General features: G+C 37.0%; 1 long non-coding RNA gene across 1 annotated transcript; it reads right to left on the reverse strand.

The window, feature by feature from the left end:
• Positions 1-1,450: 1,450 nt before the first annotated feature.
• Positions 1,451-22,675, reverse strand: LOC121062529. The gene is made up of 5 exons (XR_005815603.1): positions 22,489-22,675; positions 13,667-13,790; positions 4,571-4,662; positions 3,482-3,546; positions 1,451-3,197 (listed from the first exon to the last, which is right to left on the reverse strand). It is a non-coding gene; the product is annotated as an uncharacterized LOC121062529 (long non-coding RNA).
• Positions 22,676-24,096: the final 1,421 nt, after the last annotated feature.

Below are 24,096 nucleotides of genomic sequence, written 5' to 3' on the forward strand. Positions count from 1 at the left end.
ATTAAATTAACTAGTAAATGAATTTCACATTATGCTCCAGTAAAATTCAGTTGAACATTTATAGAGGTTAAGATTTAATGTAAAAGAATGTATGTGGAAGTCAAACGTTAATGTTTATGCAACTGTATATACCTCATAAATTCTCTGTTGTAGCACCAACAGCACACGTGGTAGTTTTTTACCTTTCTCTGTCTGTTTAGGAGAGCCACATTTGTCATGAAAATTCCTGTTCCCCGCAGTAATATTTCCAGTTCAGAAACAATGTAACAGACCAACTTTAATTGTCACAGTTCAAATGAACACAGTATTTCAAACAACCTGGTTAAACACAGATTACTCAAGCATCAACGAGACAGAAACAAATGAGTAATTGGCATGAATGGCATAAATTGAGTAAATAATAATAATAATAATAACACAGCTGTAGGGTTTTTCTTTAATAATTGTCCCAGACTCTTCATAGCAAATATATACTTTGGTTGTTGATGATTGCTCAGCTTTTAGTTATGCTTGTTTAAAAAAAAAAAAAAAAAAAAAGGTACATTAAAAATAGCACTCTAGTAAATTTACCAGTAACAATGGGATGTCTCACTTTTGTGGAATTTTATAGAATAGTAGCTTTCTTTACCTCACAAACATCACCATAAAGGTGTTAATCTAATTGACCTCATTGCACAAAAAGAGCATATTTTTGCAGGACTTCAGTGAGTTGCACAGGCTGTACAAAACTGTTCCATCACTTATACCCTCCAAAACATGGCACACATCTAAGAAGTATATTGAATCTCTCCCTCATTTGCCTCTAAGGCTGGTAATCAGTGTGTTGTTCTGTGACCAAGGTGTTCACTTTCTGCCCTTCTGGACTTGCCAGTCAGTCAGTCCGACCTTTAACGTCTAATTTTGTTCCTGATCAAGATCTGTGTTTACAAGAACAGAAAGGAAAATTGTGAGGGTGGTGACAATAACAGTTATCACAGGAATGCATAGCTGCTGGAGTCCTTATTCAGTTCGGGAACAGGCCAGACCATCACCATAACTTAAAAGCAGTCACTTTAAAGACTCTGAGGTAAGGTCTCTTTCTCGCCCCAGAGCACTTTATCTCTGATACTATTGGTTGAGATGATGTTGGCCTCTGAAGAATTCCATATGTGAATTAATTAGCAGACTGAGCTTTTTTTTTTTTTTTTTCTTCTTCTTTAAGATCTGGGGAAGTACTTCTGTAAGTTTAACTATATCTGCAATGTGAGAAGACCTTGTAAAAGTAAAGATAACTTAAAGAGTAAAGTAATCAAGGAAAAAAGAAAAGAAGATTGCGAAATGCTTTTAAAAAGATTACGGAGCATTAAAATATATCAGTAATTTTTAAGCTGGTGGACTGACTAGAACCTATGCAACCTGTAAAACTTAAGACTACATGTATATAATAATCCACTATAAATATATATAATTTACCATGTGCTTATACTTTTAAGATTTCATATCTTTAAACTAGTATTAGTACCCACTATTAGACAAATATTCTGTCTGTGCAAGACTCTTGTGCAACAATTGAATAAGCAAATACAAAACCACCAAAGTGAACATAAATATCGACATAACTTTCCTCTCTTTGTGGGTGTTTAGATAGTTTGACTGCATAAAATCATCCTCATATTAGGCTTTTGGAATAAATTAATTAGAGCAGAAACCGTGATCTATGAAATGAATTATCTGGCTTGATGTCATTACTTTATCATCATATTGTCACAACATTAATGCTTAATTGCATGTTTATATTGTGTTCTTGTTGTAGATGGAATGTCTTAATGAAAGTTGCTGTTGCATGAATTCATTTTTCTTTTTTTTTTAACCTCATTTTTTCTTTCTTTTGCTTTACTGGATCAGACGTGGTCAAGAGACTTTTCTTAGATAAAAGTTCAGTCTTGAAAGAAATTCAGAGGAGGGAAGTATTTGCTGGAGAAGGCAGCTGAAAGGAGGTTCTTTTTTTGCTCTGCAAGCCACTTTTGCATATTCTCATGCTGCTCCACTTGGTGTTTCCAATCAAGATCAAGGGGTGTTTCCTACTGTTTTGGGCTTGTATTAATTATTCTGCACATCTGTTCCTCTCAAACAGAGAGCACAGATGTGAATGCTTGTAGAAAAGGCAAAAGAGGGGTGGTCTACAAGTATTTTAGATGTGTTTTAGTCCTTCTCTTGGCAGGTAAACTATTCCAGGATTCTCCATAATTTTTATTAAGCTAAAGGCAATAGGGATCAGGCTAAGACTGGTTTTCTTTGACCCTGCTGGAACTGTGACCTCTGGAATTTACATTTTTCTTATGACAGTATTCTCTAGTGAGCAATAACACATTACTTTCACTGAACTGTTACAACACCACTTTCTAATCTCAGCCCTACAATGAGCTCTGCCATGTATGATAAAAGCCTTCTTGTAATATTACAGTCAAGTCAAACTGACTTGATACACAAAGGAAATGGACAGAAAAATCTGCCTTATGTAATGGTTTCATATGTAATTAGTTTTTTATAGACTGGATTTCAGCCACAATTGCATCATTTTCTCCATTTTGTTAAATCCCTGTTGACATCTCAATGACTTTCTTCCACCATGGATAGACACTTCTACTGTGGCTGACTGGCGTAGTAGTATTAATAGTTTTCATGAAAGTTGTTGGATAGAAAAATATGTGAACAGTTGAAAAAAAAATAATAAATAAAATAAAATAAAAAAGTTTTTCTTCAAAAATGGAGATGTGTCAGAATCACTCTGTGCAGCACTGTATGAGCCAAATTGACCCAGAGTGGAATGACAGCTCAAAAGCTGAGAAGAGAACACATTTCCCAGATCAGCAACTGGCTCATGAACATCAGTCAATGGGAGACAGCTAAGATTCGGTTTCCCTTTCTGCTTGGTTTGTGCCATCAACTTCAGTTTAATTTAGCTAAAAAGCACCAACTTCCTGACCACAGAACAAACTACTATTTCTTAGGTAAATACGTTTCTCCCATCTTTTTCTTCTGCTTTTCTCTTTTTCTCTCTCATCAGTTTCAAGACTTTTTTTTTTTTCATGATGTAGATGAAGAAAAGATGAACACTATAAGCATCTTATAGTGCAAAAAATCCAATTGTAAAGAGAACTTCTTGTCAGCATTAAAAGATTTGAAAGATTTTCTTGCCAAGCAACTGGCACAGAAATCTGAAGAAAGAGGAGAGATATTCAACACATTTTTAATCTATTTTTTGTTAATTCCACCTTACAGGCCTAAGTGATTTTTAAGACTGCTAGTCAATCAAAGTAAAGCTTTTCTACAATGTGCCCCTCTGATGGCTGAGAGAGTACCAAGCCATGTCTGTTTTTCTGGCCAGCATAGCACAGTTATTGCTGCAGGTTCAGACAGAGCAGAGTTGTGCCAGGTGGCACGTACTCAAAGTCATTCACTGGGACACAGGACCACATTAATGCAGAGGTGTTTTGCATACCTGAAACAGCTGAGAAGCCTCATACAGCATTTTCCAGTACCAAAGGCAGTCATCGGCCCAGAGGTCTATTAATATGTTTTTCAGTGAGAGAGAAAAGAAGAAACGTTGACACTTAAAAAGGGTAAAGTAACCTGACCCACAGAAAGAGGTGGTAGAAAGAATCAGTTAACAACTTTACTGTTTCCATGTTTTGAAATAAAACAGTAAGAGCACTAGAAACAGACCACCTACCAAAATGGTGACTATTTACACATGAGCCAGAGATTGCAGTCTGACTGTGCTACAGTTGATTGGGAGGAGCTACTCCTGTCATCTCTAAGTTAGTGTAATATTTCAGCCAGTTTTCAGAGCTTAAATAAGTTAAATGTGCAAACTGTGTTTAAAAATGGTTCATGACTTCACACTAGTTCCTTCCCAGAAATCTATTTTATTTGGCAATATTCTTGCTTTCTGAAAATATTATCAGTTTGGCACATGGAAGGGGATATCGTTTCTGGCACATTTCCTGCAACCAACAACGGGATGAGATGCAGCAGTGCTGCCAAAAGATTTAACAAATCAATTCTGCTTGCAGTTGAATATCAGGGTTTGCTCAGGATTTTATCTCTTTTCAGTAGCGAAAGAAGCCATGATGTTCTTTTTTAGACAAACTATCTATAGATAAGATGATAACCTCAAACCTACAGTAAGAATTCTATCTTCATAGAATAAGAGATGTCTTGGGCCTCAAGTATCAATAAAATTTTCAGTAAGAGCCCTGGATTTTTACCTGGTGAAAAGTGAACTGGGTACATGCCATGCTCAGAGTGAGCAGTCAGACTCCTCTTACTATTTCCACACTCGTTCCCTTTATTCCTTTTTCTATAAACTTCACCAGACCCTACTTTGGAAACAGCATTAAAAAAATATATCTTTTTTTTTCTTTTCAGATGGTCTCTGCCACTGGATTCAGTCAGAAGGAAGCCACAAGTTTTTATAAAGGGAGAAGCAGCACCGGGGACAACCTATTTCTTTACAAGAAGCTTCCCTGTGCATCAGAGCTCTTTATGTAAGTGATTCACGAAAGATCAAGCAAGCAAAGATACTCACTTGAATAATGAGACATGACCAGCCAACACTGCACTGTTAACAATCTGACTTCCACAAATGAATTTCAGGAGTTACTTCCTCCTGTACTGTTCCTATGCAAACATCAAAACAGAGATCATAAGTCTGATTTTTCTTAGATGATTCAATTTGATTTTACCTGTGAATAAAATATAAAGTGTATCACGATAGCTGGAGAAATATTTTACTTTATGCTCAGTAGTGTATGTTCATTTCCATTCAGTTATGTACATAAATTTAAAACATTTCAAAAGTCAGAATAGGTAACTGGGAGATCGTTTCATATTTTTCAGTATGAGTGGTGCTGACTGAATTGTGTGGTTTGTTTAACATACTACTTGAACTGGTAATATTAATGAATTTATGACCAAAAAAACCATCACAGTATTTTTGTGCATATGAAAAGTACACAACAAAAATTTATCTTTTTTCCTCATTGGTAACCATTGAGATGACCCAAAGCTACAAATCTATAAGTATAAATAAGGATTCCTACCACTAAAAAGCTTACTCAGAAAAATAATAAAAGGCATAATTGATGCAGGATATTTAACTCTCACTATGCCAAGAATTAACACATTTTTTTCTGTCCCATTCTCTGTTTTCTACAGGGAGCCCAGGTCATCAACATGTGTCTCCAAGACTTGTGCATCTGCCAGAATTTTGGGTTTTATAATCATGGAAAGAGTCTTCAAGACAAAACTGCTGAGGCCTGATGGGACCCACCTGTCTTGATGCAGGAAATGTTTTTTGGCTCATAAGCTATCAAGACTGATTGAGAAGGCATTAAACTAGGATCAGTGATGGAGAGGATACCATTAGGAACCCTGAGCTTATGCCAGAGGATAGTGCGGCAGCATCTGAGGGTGGCAAAGCTAATGGGAGCATCTGTGCCACTCCAGGGAGCACATCTGAAATACTCATATACCAACACACAAAGTATGAGGAAGAAATGTGAAAAAAATGGATGCTTTCATCCTTTCCCAAAGCTATGTTATCATCAGTATTAGTGAGACTTGGTGGGATGAGAAGTATGACTGGAGTACCGGAATGGAGGGCTATCAGGAGGGATAGACAGGGCAGGTGAGGTGGAGATGTTACACTGTACTTAAGAGAGAGACTAGACTGCGCAGCCCTTGCCATTAGGGATGATGCTGTAAAGTCTCTGGGTGAGGATTAAGGGGACAGATAGCAAAACAGATGTCATTGTGGATGTCTACTATCGACTACCCATCTAGGACGATAGCACAGATGGGGTCTTCTATAGGCAATTAGGAGAAATCTCTGGAACAGTTGCCCTTGTCCTTAAGGGAGATTTCAACCTCCCAGACATAAACTGGGGATATCATAATACCGCAACAAGCAAGTCTGTAAAATTCCTAAAGCATGTTGAAAATAATTTCCTGTCATAAGTACTCAGTAAGCCAACTAAGAAAAGTGCCCTTCTGGATCTCTTGCTCAAGAATAGGGAAGGCCTTGTGAGAGAGGTGACAGTAGGTGGCTGTCATGGCCACAGGGATCATGAATTAGTAGAGTTCAAAATTTTTGGTGTAAGGAACAAAAAGGTCAGCGGAGTTGACTTTAAGAGATCAAATTTTAAGCTTCTCAGGGAGCTAGTTAGCAGTGTGCCCTGTGAATTGGGCCTATAGGGTTAAGGGGTCCATGACAGCTGGTAGCTTTACAAGAACAGCCTTTTAAAAGCACAGGAGCAGGCAATCCCACTGTGCCATGAGTCAAGCAAGAGACCGGCCTGACTGAACAGTGAAATCCTCCTGGAACTAAGGCAGAAAAAGAGAATATGCGATTTCTGGAAAGAAGGTCAGGCTTTTGTCAGTGATCTGTATGCAGGAGTTGAATGCATCCTCAGCAAGTTGCTGGCAATACTAAACTGGGAGGTGTTGTGGACTCCGTGGAGGGATGAGAGGCTGTGCAGAGGGATCTAGATAGATTGGATAGATTGCATTGCAATCAGCAAAAACATGAACTTCAGCAAAGGAAAATGCCAGGTTCTGCACCTGGGACAGAGTAATGCCAGGCACAGGTGCAGACTGGGAGATGAGTGGCTGGAGAGCAGCTCAGCAGAAAGGGATCTGGGGTTGCTGGTCAGCACCAGGCTCAACATAGGGCAGCCAAAAGGACAAAATGCATTTTGGGGTGCATTAAACACAGCATAGTCAGCAGGTCAAAAGAGGTGATTCTCCCACTGTATTTAACATTGGTGTGGCCTCACCTTGAGTATTGTGTGCAGTTCTGGGCTCCACAGCACAACAAGGATGTTAAGGTTCTTGAAAGCATCCAGAGGAGGGCAACAAAGCTGCTAAAAGGGCTGGAAAACATTTCCTGTGAGGAGAGGCTGAGGACACCTGGCCTGTCCAGTCTGGAGAAAAGGCTAAGGGGCAACTTCGTTGCTCTCTGCAACATCTGAAGCACAGAGAGTAGTGCCAGTCTCTGCTCCTTGACACTGATGGTCACCAATGATAGGACACAAGGAAATGGCACAAAGCTGTGCCAGGGGAGGGTCAGGCTGGGCATTAGGAAGATTTCTTTACTGTGAGGGTGGTTAAACACCAGAAAAGGCTTCCTAGAGAGGTTGTTAGTGATCAAGAGACACTTGGATAATATGTTATTATTAATTACATTAGAAAAATAATTAAGAATTAATATGCTTTTAGTATGCTTAATAATATGCTTTAACTCTTGGTTAGCTCTGAAATGGTCAGGCAGTTGGACTTATCCTTGAAGGTCCCTTCCAACCAAATCATTCTGTTCTGTTCTGTTCTGTTCTGTTCTGTTCTATTCTATTCTATTCTTTTCTATTCTACTTTGCTCTGTTCTGCTCTGCTCTGTTCTGTTCTGACCAAACTTTTTTTGGTCTATTTGAATATTTTCTTCCTTTCTGAGACTTGTTCCAGTCTTCTTGATTTAGCACAGTTATCATCTGTCAAATGAGGATCACCTGAGGGTCTTTTCAAGACCCTTGGAAGTGTTTTCTAAGATAACACAGATACAGAGCTTAGACTCCTGAGCATGTTTGAAAATTAATGCTATCACTAGTTTATCAATAGTACCCTTATAAATATATTATATATAGCCTTATAAATATATTTATATAACCTTATAAAAAGATGGAAATAAATGTTATTGATACAGCTACATGCTGAGAATGACTAGACACGACTTTTTTTGACATTGTTAAATTTGTATTTATTAAAAGGACTTGTGTAAATCTTTTAGCAATTTAGATAATTAAACATCTTACAATTATTATTTGTCAACTATGATCAAAGAATGAGCCATAAAGGAATAGTGCAGGATTTTCTTAGAACTTGCTAGTACAAGACAAGGCACTTTAGATAAGTAGACCACTCTTCCTTGGCAAAATTTTACAGATAAGCATTACTAATATTATATTATATCTGTTTCCCTTATACTGCCTTTTTAATAAATGTCTGCATACCACAGTTATTTTTTTGTGACTAAAACATGTGTTGCAGATTTAGAAGGTGATAAATCAAATGGAGCAAGAACTCTTTAAGCTTAGGGGAGAGGTCAGGAAACCAAGGGTGAAACTGTCTTGTCAAGCTGTCTTTAGGAAATTCATATCCTCACACTACCATCCTGCAAACTTTACATATCTAAGTGTTCTTATAAATAAGGTTGTGATAAATGCATATAAATAAACGTTTTAGAATCATAGAATGGCTATAGGCCCATAATTTGTATTTATAAGGCACATCTCATGAGATTGTCAAATATATGCACTTGTGTCCAAACACGTATATTTTACATTCTCATAGCAACTATTCCTTCCAGATAGCTATTTTGCATCATCTTGAGTCAACCTTTGTTGTTGTTTACAGTGGTTTATATCAGAATCACTGCATTGGTTTAATTTGCAGACTGTGAATTACCAGTTTTCTAAGATACCATATTTTCTAACAACTTTAGACTAATCTAAAATGAGTCTCTCCTATAAGAAAAAAAAAATGTTATTTTTACCTCTATAATACTCCTCGAAATATTGTAATGGCAATGTGAAAAGGTCACAGAATATGTCTAGATTTTATGTTGTACTTTGGAGCACTTCCATTTGTTTCACTTTGCTGTAGTACCAAAGTTTAATAATCTTTTTCTGTTACAGACAAATGAATCAACGTGAACTTCCAATAGCCTTTTAATAGTTGATTTTGATGAAGTATTGCTTGTTTCTTCTAAATTAAGGTGTCTAGAGAGTAGTAGTTTTTTGTTTTGTTTTGTTTTGTTATGAACATTTATCTTAGATATCCCAAAATAGAAAATGTACACATACTGTACTGGACAGAGTATAAATAAATGTTGCAGAATGTTTCTGGTCTGTATATATATCAAATACAATCTTCAAATTTTTGACCACATTTAATTTGCTTTAAAGTGCAATTTTAAGGTAGAAGCAAATACCAATAGACTTCAGTAAATATATTCATCTTCCATGGAAAACAGTTTTTCAAGTCTTAGCAAAACATCAAGCTTTTGTTCAAAATAGACACTTGGAAATAAAAATTAGAGAAAGAATTTAGTTTCTCATTTAGAATTCCCCTGTGCAATTGTACATATTAGGTAAAGATATCTATAGGCTGGGAAGTGCAAATAATCCTTGCTATCAAAGCAAATCCTTGCTAATCAAATTGCTAGAAACACACTTACTGCACTTCCAGTATAATTCAGTCCTGGTGGGTGTTGGCTTCTTTTAATATATATGTTGGGTAAACAGTTAAGTTTACCTCTTTGGACTGTTTAGATTTTTAAAGAGTATGTATTTATGACAGTTTCACTCCTAATAGCCTCTACAGAGTTTAATGTCTATCACAAACCTTTGCTAATTTGCTAAAAACTATTTCAGTTCCTTGATTGATTTAAAGTGGCCCAACTGATCTGCACAGAACAAATGCTTCCATTCCTCATGGTGCCATGGAAAATGCAAAAATTCCCAGATGTGAATATCATAGTCAAAACTATTTTGGAATTTTTCAAAGTGTTATTAAAATAACTCATATGATTGATGGATATCCTTATCCATACCAATGAGTCATATATAAATAAATCATAGACTCACAGAATTATGGGGTTGGAAGACTTCTGGAGGTTATCTTGTCCAGCAGGACTCAAGCAGGGCCACCCATTGTTGCCTAGCACCATGTCCCAGAGGCTTTTGAAGATCTCCAAGGAGGGAGATTGCACAAGCTCTCTGGGCAACCTGTGCCAGACCTTGGTCACCCTCACGGTAAAACGTTTTTTCTTGTGTTCAGAAGGAACTTCCTGTGTGTCAGCTTGTGCCCATTGCCTCTCATCTTGTCACTGGGGACAGACTCTGACTTCTCTTCTTTTCCTAGTAAAAACAAGTATTTCCAGTATTGAATTTTTTTTTCCTCTTCAAAATTAAATCCTCATAATCAGACTGTGTGGTACCAATTCGAAGTACTTGTGAAAGGGTTTTTTTCTCCCCTGTCTAAGGACACCTGAGAAAACTAGAGGACACCTGAGAGAATGTAGAAAATAGAGGAAAACTGAGCACCTTTGGAAAGAGATTTGTCACACCAGAGCATGGCAGGCAAACCTGGACATACCTTGGTCTCTCCACTTACTATATGGCAGCTCCTGTGTATGACCAAGCTGACATCTGTCCGCTGATTTGGGGAAAACAGCTTGAGACATAAGTGCATATTTAAAATAAATTTGCAGCTGTATTGGTTGAATAGGTAAGTAGAACCTAAAGACCTATTTTGAAATACTATTTTATATATCTTCATTAATCCTATTCATTCTAAAATTTCAACATTAAAAAGAGGGAAAATTAAAAGTGCAGTGTGATTACTATTGCTATGAAGATAAAGGATTTGCACACCACACTTCAGTAATAAAATATGGTTTTAAGGCTTAGTAGAAACTCAATATCAGAACTAAGTAGAGATATTTCACAATGATTCAACTTTCAACAGCTTGGTTACACCTGTCACTTTAAATTTTTCCACAAAAGCTAAACTGTAAACCTGAATTGGCCTGACAGTAACACTCTAATCTACTTGACTTATTTTCTATAGATTAATTAATTTGAAGAAATGTTGTATTTGCTCATTCACGTTGCTATATTTTGAAGGATAGATTGAGAAATTATTCTGAGAGGGGAAGAAAATTGCCCTCATAACTTTCTTTCAGTCACGGTAGTCTTTACTCAAAAACAGGATGCATTTAGAAAGGGGAAGTAAGGCAGGAATTAATAGGTTAGTCTGCAGTTTTTCCGTCAGGTGTAAAATGGTGTGGATTGTGTTGTAATGTCCAAAATTTTGGGGGACAGATGTGGTTATGTTCTGTGATTTATGTGTTAAGCATGCTGTTTTGGTGAGTAGATTTCCTGTACAACTTATATTCTAGTAAATAACAGAGGCTTTTAGAAAAACACACGAAAGAAGGATCATCATCTTCCTTTTCTGTGTGTTTTCCACTAGATCTCACAATTCATCCCAAGATGACGAAAAGACAGCTAGCAGGAAAAATTTGAAGGTTATTAGAAAATCCTGGGAGAGCCATAGTTTAAGTCAACTTTTCACTGAGCCTAACAAGCTCATTCAGAAAATGTAGGGACTTGGAGAACTAAGCACCCCAGTCAGATAAAGTCTCTCTTTCCAAGAGGAAGGCTTTCAGATTGGTATATAGTGATGCACACTGGGATAGTCTGAAAACTTTTGGATTTACCTTGGACTTACCTTCCTCTCCAACACAGCATGGGCAGACAATAACATGAAATGCTTTTATATGGACTTTTTGAAAAACTTTGCATTTTACTGTGCTTTATTCTTTTAATATGAAAAAAAAAGTGTGAAATAGGAACAGGAAGAAATTTGAGAGATCATTTATTCCATCCACTGCCTGACAGAAGGTTTATCTGTAGATGTCATTCCTTTTGGTGTCTGTTTAACATGTTTGTTTATACATACTTTTATTGGGGAAAACTTTACAAACCTACTGGGTAAATTATTCCACAGTCTTATGGCTGTTAGCAATAACAAAGTTTTTTGTTCGTCTCAATTACCCCGCTTGCTGAACTACAGACCCATTATTTCAATTAGCTATCAGGTAAAAAGTCTTTTGTGTTTCCATTACTATATGGAAGACAGTTATCATGTTCCTTTTAGCAGTTTGTTTGTTTTGTTTTGTTCTGCTGTCTAGGCTAAACAACAGCTTATGCAGTCACCCTTCTGAAGCCATTTTTTTTCCAAATTCTGATCATTCTCAGTGTTCCTCTCTGGTCTCTGTCCAACTGGTTCACATCCTTTCTTAATTACAGAACTCTAAATAATATTTAGTGCTCCAACTGAGGCTTCAAGATCTTCAAGAAGACTTGAAGGACCACTTATTGTGTTGTTCAGAACAATGTGCCTCCTAGAGCGCCTTTTTCACAACACTACTGGCTCACATTCAGCTTGTGCTCCACAATAAGCACAGATCCTTTTTGTTGTTAGAGAGCTGTAGCTCAGCCAGCCCTTCCCCGCCCTGCATTTGCACAGATGGCCATTCCTAGTAAATACCTCGCCTGAAGAAAGCTACCAACAGCTCCAAAGAGAAAACCAGGGATTGCTGTGCAGACCCAGATGTGCAACAGAAAACCAAGACTGACTCAAATATTGAGAAACAAGCTTTTCTACAGAGGGAGAAGAAAAGTCTTCAGACCCAATGCCTCAAAGGAAGTAATTCCTGCAGACCAGAAGGGAACCCCCATGCACACTCCCCGGTGCCATAGTAGGGTTGGAAAGGATTGAGTTCAAAATAGTGAATAGTGAATAGAGTAAGGAATTGATCCTTATATTGGGAAATGTTATACAATAATATAGGATGCCAGAATAAAAAGGGGGTGAGAAGCTTTAGGGAAAGATGTAATCCTCATTTCTCTGGAACTGCCTTTTCACCAGAAATTCATTTCAATTCACTTAGTGGTGACAGATTTACTAGAAAAGGCTGAAGGAGTGGCATCCCTCCTTTTCAACTCCCCCACCCCTACACACACACACACACACACACACACACACACAGAGGTTGGCATAGAAAACAATCCTAGCCTTGGAAGACAAACTCTCCCATTTACAGTTGCTTCCTCATCACCCTGTGGCCCTGTCATCAGACTTCTCCCTCACATTAGCTCCTGTGGCTGAGGTTATTGTTTGCTAAATGGAATTCTGGTGATCCGTCCTTCAGAAGGGTACAGCAATTTAAGCAACAATATTTCCTGTGCCATGTCAGCTTTTGTAATGATGGCCATGGCCAAAGAAATATTCAGAGGCATTTCTGTTAATATTTCAATTTACTTTCCCTTTACCACTTTTTATTTCTTCTTTACATCTAGTTGTAATAGCTTCATGCTGAAGCTTGGTCTCTGTAGAGCAGATATGCAGAGGTGAACTTACAAGCCACTGAAGAACAGAGTCAATGTGTAATGTATGTCTAATGGCATTTTTTAAATACAAATTAAAGTAAGGAGGAGGAACAGACTGCTGCCAAATGCTGAAGGCTGCAACTGGTAATGGAAGAATTATTTTCATGCATTTAAGAGAAAGTGCTGAAGTGCTGAAGAGTTTTATAATCTGTTTTATAAAGTACTTGACAGTGCCCCTCTAACATAAACCTGCCCAGAATAATTACTAGATTCCTTGGCTATTCTCAGCAAGTTAAAATAGAAGCTCCACCTTTCCCTGTATGAAGAGCTGTGATTTTTGCCCCTTCAGAGGGAATGAACTCATTCTCCTCCTGCTTATTCCACCATATGGCCTCCTCTAAACAGCTGAGGGCCAAACAAAATGCAAGCCTTTTCTGCTTGTGGTTCTTTTTCCCAGAGCTTGAAAGGGCTGCTGTGCCCTTTCTTTCCTACATCAAATTTGTAATGAGCCTCTGCCAAAGCACAGGTCAGCAAGAAAAAAGGAAAAAAAAAAAAAAAAAAAAAAAAAGAACATAGGTTCTTTCCTTTGACTTAATCCTTCTGACAGGCACAGATCCAGTAACTCATGAAGATCCTCATCAAGAGGAACTGTTAAGCACAACTTCATTACTTACACTGAAATACCCCATCTACTAATCTTGGCAAGGAAGAGTGACTGTTTCTCTGAAACTCCCCACTCATTACTTGAGCTGTGGCAGCTCCAGCAGCATTTCAGCCATCTTCCTTTGGAAAACTCCTCTGTAAAACAGCAATGACAAGTGGGTCAATAAACATCTATGAAGCATTTGAGCACATATTCTACTTTTACTGGTTCATTAATGCAGGCTCAGTGAAAGATAACTGTGTTTTAATGAATAGCATGCAAGACATTGACTACTAAATGCATGAAAAAAACTTTTAAAGCAGTTCTTTCAGAAACAAGTCCTTGACCCTGCAAATATTTCAGATCTGGGCTGCCAAGACATGGCATGTAGCGCTGTCTGTGAAATCATCACTGGCTGCAGAAATATCTCATCAGAATTGTCAGCTCTGACTTGGCAAAAGGTTATGTGGTGTACCAAGATAGCATATACAATAACAGGGGGTGGAGTGTTCATGCATCTTTTGTCTTCAACTAGTTGCTCATGTGAGTTTGAGAGAGGGAAATCTTGTGGTTTTATCTTTTCCAGTTCTTTGGGGGATGGTCAAAAATATTGGCCAAGCGCAGGTTTCATTTTTCCAGGGAATGAATATACTGCTTTCTGCAAAGCAAAGAACAGGTTTCAAAGCCTCTTTTTCAAACACATTGTTAGAAACTTAGAGGTATACAGCAAGTACAGAGTTACAAAGGGACTATTACAGTTGTTTCAGTTGTGGAGGTAATAAAAATTGGCTTTTCTGATCTCCCAGAATTTTTACAAATTTATAACATTTAGTAAGGGTCATAGGTATAGCAACAGACAAAAACTATGTAATCAACAGCAGGCTGGTTAAACACTTGTCACTCACTTATTTCTTCAGCAAACATTTTTTTCTCCAACATACATAAGTTTGTAATCCTACAGGAATAAACTGTATTTGCCCAAAAGAGTCAAGACATTTGGTCACCTCCCTTCAGCCTTCCCATCCCCTTCCAACAGGATAACACTACTTGAACTCTGATTTAGTTTTTAAAAAACTTATAATTATTCCCTGGTATCTTATTTACTTTGTAATACACCTTGACAAAGTTATACAAGAGCAAGACTTTTCTTAGCATTCAAAAAGTCATTTCCTTTCAAACACCTGCAGAACAAAATACTCTAGAAACAACAAAGGTCCAGGATGCAGCAAACAAAGCCAGGCAAAAGCAAATCCTTCTCTCTCATGAAAGGATCTCATGATCCTTAATGTTCATGTTTTATGAAGAACAGTTTTCAAAACAGTCCTCTGGGAAGGAAGCACATCAGTTTAGGGCTAAGAGCTACTGCAGAAAATTAGCTGATGTACCTGAGAAAAGGCAGTGTCTGCATCTCCTGCAACAACTCCTACTGTCTACTCTCTAGATTCCTTCCAAGAAAGAACCTTACTTTTATAGTTAAATATTAAAGAGGCATGACTAACTATCCAGTAACATGAAATGTGTCATCTTGTTCAAGGAAACACTGGGTGCTGAAAAACCCAAGGGCTATATTTCTGTTTCTGCTACAGGTTTCTTCCCCAACTATTGTTATTTGTGCCCTACTAACATCCCCTGGCACGAATTAAAGCTCCATTATTTCAGGTATGGCATATTCAACAAAAGATGATTCATGCACCAAGGAGGCTAAGTTCATGATGACAACTATGTTCTTGTGGTTAATCATGAATATTTTGCTTTCTCTTCCATGAAAACTTGAGACAATAACACCCAACCCCTAGAATGTATTTTGAGGCTAGGAAGTGTTCATAAACATTTGGCAAGTGCTTGATTTTTAAGTTTCAGTTTACTAGAGAAATATAAAGTAATATATATACTTTCCCTCCAGAGCAAAAATAAGCATCGTAAAGAAACTATGTAGCACATGTAGCTGTTGCAAAATAAGCAATTGTAATATTTCAGATTTTTTTCCACACAAATACGTGTTCTTTAAATGACCCCAGGGTGTTATGGTAACTGAGACCACATTCCTTCACAAGTCATCACGGCGCTTTGTTTTATTAATAATTATACTATAACGTTCGGTAAGTTACAGTAATGCTGGAAATCTCTGTCTCTTGCACACCCTCACTGTTAGATCATCAGTTTGACAGTGAAATACCCTAAATCCCAAACCAGCTCAGAAATGATCTTTCAGCAGACTTTAAAATTACTTGGTCCTTAACCAGGTCTCTCTGGCTTATCAACAGCCAAATTTTCCCAGCATATGTGTCTGCTATTTCAGACTTCTGTTTGCCAAAGTGTTCTTTTGGCTGGGATCAACCCCCTGGGTGTTGTGCTGAAAAATTTGCCAGAAACTGGGGGGATTGCACTACATTTGGATCCTTCTATGTTTTCCTCAGATTTTCTTTTTAGTATGATTTCCTCTTCTGAAAAAGGTCAAGGAAATGACAGAAGAGTTAAGCAATTATAACATACAATGTTCATGCAACATACTTTTGTAACATAAATACATCTTCTCAAAAGCACAAAAAATCCCATAATCTAAATGTAATTATGTAGAAGGAGAAATTTGGAAGCAAACTTGTTCTCCTTTATGTTAAGCTGTGTTAGACGTCCAGACACTAAATGTAACAGTATAGAAAGCAGCTGCTAAAACCTGACCACTATTATCTTTTTTTAATTGGGTAATACTGCAAGACCTTCTACACTCTCTGTTAATTTTCCTTGCAAAGTATTTCCACATCAGTATCCTCCACTTGGTAGCAAAATGTTTGAAGTCTTATGCAAAAGAAAAAGTGATTGATGGTGTATTGTACAGCTAATCCAAAGCTTACTGATGTCAATGCAATTCTTTGCTTTGGCTTCTGTTAGTTTAGGGGTCAGACTCTAAAGCGGTGCTTGTGAAATGTTAAATGTTTATTTTAAATAGCGAAGGATGAACTGCAAGCCAAACAGCTTATTCAAAAGAGAGAGAGAAAAAACAGCAAGGCAAAGATTATTCTCATTTCCATGCTGTGGACTATGGAGGCATAATTCTTTTCTTAGTGTTGATTTATAAATAACTTCATTGCCAATCTGAAAACTCTTCAAAAGAAGAAAAAGAAGAAAAAAAAAGGCATTCACAAGAACACAAGAAGCAATACTAGAAACATGAAGAAATCACATACTTTCTGAGGCAATAAATATTGCGAAGTCTTAAACACATGGTATTGTGGTCTTAGAATCTTAATCCTACATGCTCACACTCCTTTTTTAATGATTCCCATGAAATTAGTAATTTTGGATACCCAAAAACACTTCAGATCTCACATGTATTTTGAGTTCTGAATTTTCGTGGTTTACTTAGATTATCCCAACACTCCTTATTGAAAGCAGTAAGATAACTGAACCCCACTATCTGTTCAGCTCATCCCAGTGATTCTGCCCTTTCTTTGCTTTATCTGGCTGTATTTTCTGAGACCTGCTTCATATTAAATACAGAACTCCTGCCTTTGGAACAGCTATCGGAGGGCTTCACAATTCATTCCAGTAAAAAGTGATGTGAAAGCAGATTCCCATGTATTAATGGACTCATTCTTCCTCTTAAGAAAACAGCGTAGAGTAGATTTTCTCATTCCAGATCAGACCACTGATACCGTATCTCACCTCTAACATCAGTCAGATATAGCTGCATCTGAGAAAAATACAAAGGGCAATCATATGCATGAGACCATTGAGAGCTTTCCATTGCCTCAGGCCACTTGCATTTTAAAGTTTCAAGGTCTTATTCTTTTAACACAACTTTGTGGCCCATAGGTCACGTATCATCAATGGGTTGATTATATATTTTGAAATTAATTTTAATTCATTTTTTCTCAGATTCACTGGAAGTACCTTATTGCGGTAACACAAGAAGGGATAAAGATCTTAGTTACCTCTTTCAGAATGTTTTGTGTGTTATTCTTCAGTCTCACTGTATGTATCTAGGCTAGCAGGAAACAGGTCCAATCTGTTTGATATTTCCTTGTGAAGAAACCACTTACACTTTTACAGCAGTGCCATGTATAACTGAGAATATTCCAGCTAGGAAAGTCTTATTTATACAGTGGAACTGTAATCTCTCCCATTTCACAACCTCATTTTCTTTCTCGACAGGTTTTTCTGCTCTGCTGCCCACTGTCTGGCACTAGGCTAACACTGTTGTGAGTCCATTCATTCCTCAGTTTGAACACTCTTGCAGCTTTCAGAGGGTCCTCATCCATATTGACTTTTGATTAATTCTGAATATTTGTCACCACTTCACTATTCTATGAGCTTTGCCAGCCTTTGAAAAGCAAGCAAACAAAATGTGTAATAGACTGTAGGATTCTTAAGGCATTCTGCTGTTAATTATCTTGTACAACTTTTTCCTTCCTGAAAATAATGTTTAAATTATATTTCTTCAAATTTTATATTTTTTTCCTAAGCCATATTCTTTGGCAAAATGAAGACTATAACTCCTGCATGTGATTTAAAGTATAAACATATAGGGGGAAAAATAAATCTGGTAGTCCAATAAAATAATTCTGCCAGAGAAAAAACATAGCTAATGTCTGATTAGTGTCAAGCTTCCTATGCTACTTGCACCTTACCTTTCCTTGAGGTTACCTTTCATGGAGGAATGGAGGACTCTCTCCAGCAGCCTACCTTCTGGTTTATCTTGTCATTTTTGAACAATGCTTCCTCACCCTCCCTGACAAACACAGCAATGCATACAAGTCATGTGGTACAGGGGTCTTCAGTTTTCTGAGTAATTGCATTGAGAAGCAAAAGTGGAAGCCAAGCTTGGGATGTCTCCTGTGACAGCCCCTGCCAGCAACTCCCTCCATACAGCGTGGAACTACCTGGGTATGTCCATTTCCAAATAAAACAGTCACCCTTTGTTGAAATGTGAACATTAAGCAGTTTTAAAACCTGTAATAAATATCCTAATAAATAAATGCAGTATTTTCATCACTATCAACTAATTCATGAAAAAATCATTTACTGAGGATTATTTGTATGTCAAAGTTAATGCAGTTGACCTGTTTCAATTTACCTAAATTCTTTGTATATAATGACAGGCAATTACAGTCAATAATGTCAACCACAGTTATTGAGTAATATTGCCAAATGACAAGATGCAAACTTTTCTAATCATAAGCCAAATCATAAGAAAAAACTCATGTCTTGAGAGGTCAATTGACACCATGATGATTAACAACTAAGAGATTACATATTTACTACTTATTAAAAGTCCCAGCTACCTATGAATAATTTATATATTTCACATAGTTTATTATTCCTCAGCATACATTTTAAGTATGTGCATGTATATGTCCAGAAAAAATAAACACATCTTCCTTGAATCCAAAATCTAAGGTACAGGTCCTTGGGATATTAGAACCAACATTACTGAGTATTGATACTTGAAATCAAACAGACCACAAAATCATCCGGAAAACAGTACTCAACAACCATTAAAATTGCACCCAACTTTCAATAGTTGATTCAGAGACCTAATTTTTTTTTTCACTCACACTTAAAGGAAAATTGGTCTTGACATCTTATAGGCTTTTATTTTAGTTTAATCTATATTTAAAAGCAAAATGAAAAAACAAACTTGGTGAGTTCTGAATTGTGACATACATTTTAATTTGTTGAAAGTAAATTTTACTGTGAAATCATTATAGAAATGTTATTTATTTATTTTTAGAATTTTTGTTGTTGTTGTTGTTATAAACTAGAAGTTGTCTTCATTTTCCATACTTGAACTCTGAAATATGGCCACACTGGAGATGGCAGTCAAGCTGCACAGCAACCTAAATCTTGAACAATCATTCAGTTATTCACTGGCCAACTTGATTTCACCACAAATTGAATCCTTTCTGAAAAACACTACCAGAGCAAAGTTAAAATAACAGGAATAGGGATTATTTTAGCAGTACTGCCTTTACAATCAAAATTATTACAATTTCAATAATAGCTTTTAATTTAGGATAGATTACAGCGTTTGACTTTACAGTAGAATTGTATGATTGCATCTTGGATCACAATCTTTCTTTTGAAGAAATTCCTGCTCTTCAGAAACCCTGTATGTAATAACTGTAACTTTCTATCTGACCTTTCTGACCTAGTAATAGTTCCCATCATACTAGCATTGATATAGTGCCTGCTATCTTTATCTTCTAAGAAATACCTGAACTTTTCAAATTTTGTGGTTCTTCTGAGAGAAAGCTAGGTGACAGGAGTTACATTTTTATCTCAAAACCTCTCATGCCGAGATATAGTAAAGAATATGGTGAATTTATCATTGGTCAATATTTTAAACCGAGGTTAATTATTTCTATGAAAAGAAAGGTCTATCTCAAAACCAAACGATAGGTTTCATGCAGAGTTCGTGTATAAAGTGGTGAGTTTTTTTCATAGTTTACAGCTTCTTTCATGCAGCAGATTGGATTATAGCAAAGATTTTTTCCAGCTTTAACATTCAATGTTATTTTTGTCTTCCAAAACTGAATTCCACAGTTGTCAAGAAAATATCGTGCCTTCAGCAAATGTCTGACTTTTAGAGGTAATGGATCCAGTGAAACACAAAATCCAGTTCCACACAGCACCTCACAGTGCTGGTTATGCATTTTAGCAAAGCTGAACTCTCATTCCAAGCAACATCTTTCAAAAGTCATTGAATTGGGAGTGTGCCTGGATAAACACACATTTTTTGCTGTTTCAGACCACTAAGTCCCACTTGATGAAAGTGAGACCCAGTCTACCACCTCCCACCCCAAACCTAAGCAGCCCATGCACTGGAAGGTGCACCCACTGCGATTCCTCTGTGTCCTGTGCCTTTGGCACAATACCCATGTATTTGTCTCACATGTGAGCATTCAAATGGCCTAAGGTGTCTGCAGTTTTTCACTGTTTATTCAAAACTGAATTCCTTCAGAGTTTAAATACATAACCAGTGGAACTAAGTGAGATTAGTCCTACAGTCTGCTGCTTTCCTTATGTATGTGCTGCTATTTTTAGGGAGATCACAATATATACTATTCAGGATAATAATAAACATTAGTAATTCCCATTAAAGTGAGTAGAAACACTGGAGTTCTGCTGTGTTTTTAACTAACTTTTTGGCTGGCTCTGCAATGTAGTGGGTGGTGGAAAATCACAGCACACCAATGGCATGGTAACAATTTCCTCTCCAGCAACAGGCTTCTATAGGACATCCTTATTTGAAAGCAGTGATATTTTGTAAGCAAAACACTACCTGAAAAGCAAAAAATGTTATGTAGGTCTAACTTACATATTAGGAAACTTACATTTTTCCTAACACAGTTTCTGCTCTTATTAAGTATTATTTGAAAAAAATGACATAATTAGAAAGACATTGTGCAAGATTCCATAAAACGATTTGCTGTTAACAAAATAATAGCTGAACAGCTACAACTGAAAGTGTGAATCCAACATAGTGAAAATGCAGGCCCAATTCAAAATCCTTATCTGTAAGTGTATATATAGTGATACTGAAATAATTCAAAATATTAAATTCTGCACTCCTCTCCTGATACTTTTTATATTTTTCATTATTTTGATTTAAATAAGATAAAAATAATAAGCTAAAATTTGCACTGCTTTTACGAAGCAAATGCTGTGTTGAGAGAAAAAAAAAAAAAAAAAAGCATGGTTATAGAAACAGAAAAATGAACAGATATACAGCAAGCCAAAGGAAGCAATTGAAAATCACAGCAGACAGGAAATATCTCTATAAATTTAATGTTCATCAAAGAATATTAAGAAATAAGAGGGGGTTGAACAGCCATAACACAACATAATAACACTACTGTTAGGGCTAGTGAAGAAGATGAACTTAAAAGAAGCAAACAACAATTTGTGTGCAAAGAGTACAGTGTAATAGTGAAGCAAAACTGCAAGCCAAACAAAGAATTACCTAATTGTATTATATATAACTCACTGCAATAAATGGAAAAAAAAATCTGAAATATTCCACATTAAAATAACCAGCAAAAAGGGAGGTGTGGAAACTGCATTTAAAAAAAAAAAAAAAAAAAAGGAAAAATCAGCAGAGAAAATATTAGTCTAGATGTCACTGTCCTGTAAATTTAATTAGTAAATAAATAAATATTCATGAGCAGGATGCATTTATAAAGAGTAATTATCATATAGCTACAATAACACACAAATGGAAATCTTAACAAGTTTTTAGAGTAATTTTGGGAAAACAAAAAGACATGATGTCAAATAAAACCCTGAAGTTTAACCAAAATGAACAAAATTAACAAAAAGAGACAAATGAGGTTGGGGTCTCTCCAGCCAATCTGAGTGGGGATTTTTAGAAATGCAATCTTGGGCCTATATGTCTAAAATGTAGGTTCGGCATTCAATGTTTGAGTCTTTTATTGAATCAGGCTATTCCACTCAACTCTCAACAGCTGCCAGAAATCTTTGTATATAACATTTTTTGTCTTTTTTTTTCCCCCATACTTGTAGGAGCTTATCATTTAATCCTCTGATTCCAGTCTGATGTGCTAATTCACTGGTGATGACTGCACTCAAAAAGCTAGCGGTGTTTTGCAAATTGCATAGATAAAACATTTTGCACATAATTAGAATCTCTTTTTATAACACAAGCTGCTGTATCTCCTATGTGTATGTTCCTATTTCTAAACTGGTCAACAGCACGTATAGCACACTGCAGAGTCTGAGAGCTTTTCAGTTTGAGGCATCCAGAAACTTCAAGACTTAGCTGGCTCAGTGAAGGATCCAGGCTGTGAAATCCACTGGAAAGTGCCAAAATGAAGCATGTGTTGTTTGACCTACCTCAAAGAGACAGGGGATATCAGGAACATGCCTGCATCATATGGTGGGGACCTCGGGGATCTTGACGGATGAGCTATGAGCAGGTGCAGTCAGGACCCTCTAGTACTCCAGTAGCCCCTTACAGGAATCCCAGTCTCCTTGCAGAAGTGGTTTCCCCTACCCAGGGCTGGGAGCCATAACTGAGGTAATGCACAAAGAACTTTGGTCTCTCTTCCTTTCTGGATACTCTTTAATTACTTCATGTAACTGAATGATTCATAGTGACTTTCTTACTAATTTAGAACAAGAAGTTAGGTCACATTTGTGGGCGTATGGAAACATACATATTGAACAAACTGCTAAATGGACAGTGCTACTGACTCTCCTGTTCCCTCTCCTGAGTAGTCTGCCTACAGCCTGTTTCCTTGTAATTTCCCTACTCCTCCTGGGAAATGAGTGAGAGTTTTAGGTCTGACCCTATCAGCTACAACAGCAATTACATATGTTTGCCACTTGGCTAGAGAAGAAAATCCAGCAACTTTTTGGATGTGTTTGCCGAGCATGTGTAGTTAAATTGCATTATATAGTAGCTCTGTTTGTGTTGAACAGCTTATCCAAAGTGTCCTGTATCTGGCTTGCCCCACAAGCATAGCCAATCCACCAGTGTTCAGGGAGCTGAGGCTCTGTCCAGATACCACCAGCCTCTCTGGTCAAATGGGGCTCCATGGCCAACAGCCCATACTCACATCCTGAGGAGTACAAGCAAACTGAAAGAATAAATTCCTAGAAAAATTGGGTGACTCACTTGGTTTGTTGAGTCATAAAAGGGAAGTAAATGATACATCACTGACCAGATTTTGCTTGTTTCTCCATTTTGCTTTTATGATTTTGCATTTACATTTACACCAATGCATACTTCACCAGTCCCCCCTCCCACAAGACACTCCTCGTGTCACCTCTGCACTTCTGTCCTTTCCACCTTGCTATTCCCTCAGAGTAGATGCTTTGTATATGCTTAATGTATCTGCTCTGTATAAAGCACAAAACAGAGGCATTTCTGAATAAAAAGTACAGGTATGGTTGAAGCTAAAGAAACAGTTCCTGAATAGAGCTCTAAAAAGCACACAAAGTGCAGACAGAAATAGAAGCAGCTGTTGCAAAACAAGGAATACAACTTTCTGGGGAAGGGAGGTCAAGAATTCAGAGGTGAGCAACTGCAACCAAGTTAACCCAGGTTTCTAATTTATGGGAGAGAGGGATTTTTGAACCTTGTAAGTGGAGGAAACAGGAAGGTGTTGAATAGGGAAAGTATGTGTAGTGTCAGCAAAGAAAGTGGTGACAAGTCAAAGGACCACTTTTCTTATTAAAGAGCTGCAATCTAGGGGGCCTGAAGTACTTGAAGTACCTGAAAAAATAGTAAGGAATGGGGCAGAAAATATATGAATTCAAGGTTGGAAAGATGAGTGTTGGGATGGAAGAGGAAAAGGGTATAGTGGAGTTTGGGAAGAAAGGGAGTCAAAATGTGAATGAGATCATTAAAAAAAAAAAAAGTAAAATCAAGTTTCTCTCCTTCCACCTGCTAAGGTTTGTTGTCTTTTATTGAAAAATTAAAATTTTTTTGAAACCAGG

Source organism: Cygnus olor, chromosome 1, assembly GCF_009769625.2.
Source record: "Cygnus olor isolate bCygOlo1 chromosome 1, bCygOlo1.pri.v2, whole genome shotgun sequence".
Lineage (NCBI taxonomy): Eukaryota > Metazoa > Chordata > Aves > Anseriformes > Anatidae > Cygnus > Cygnus olor.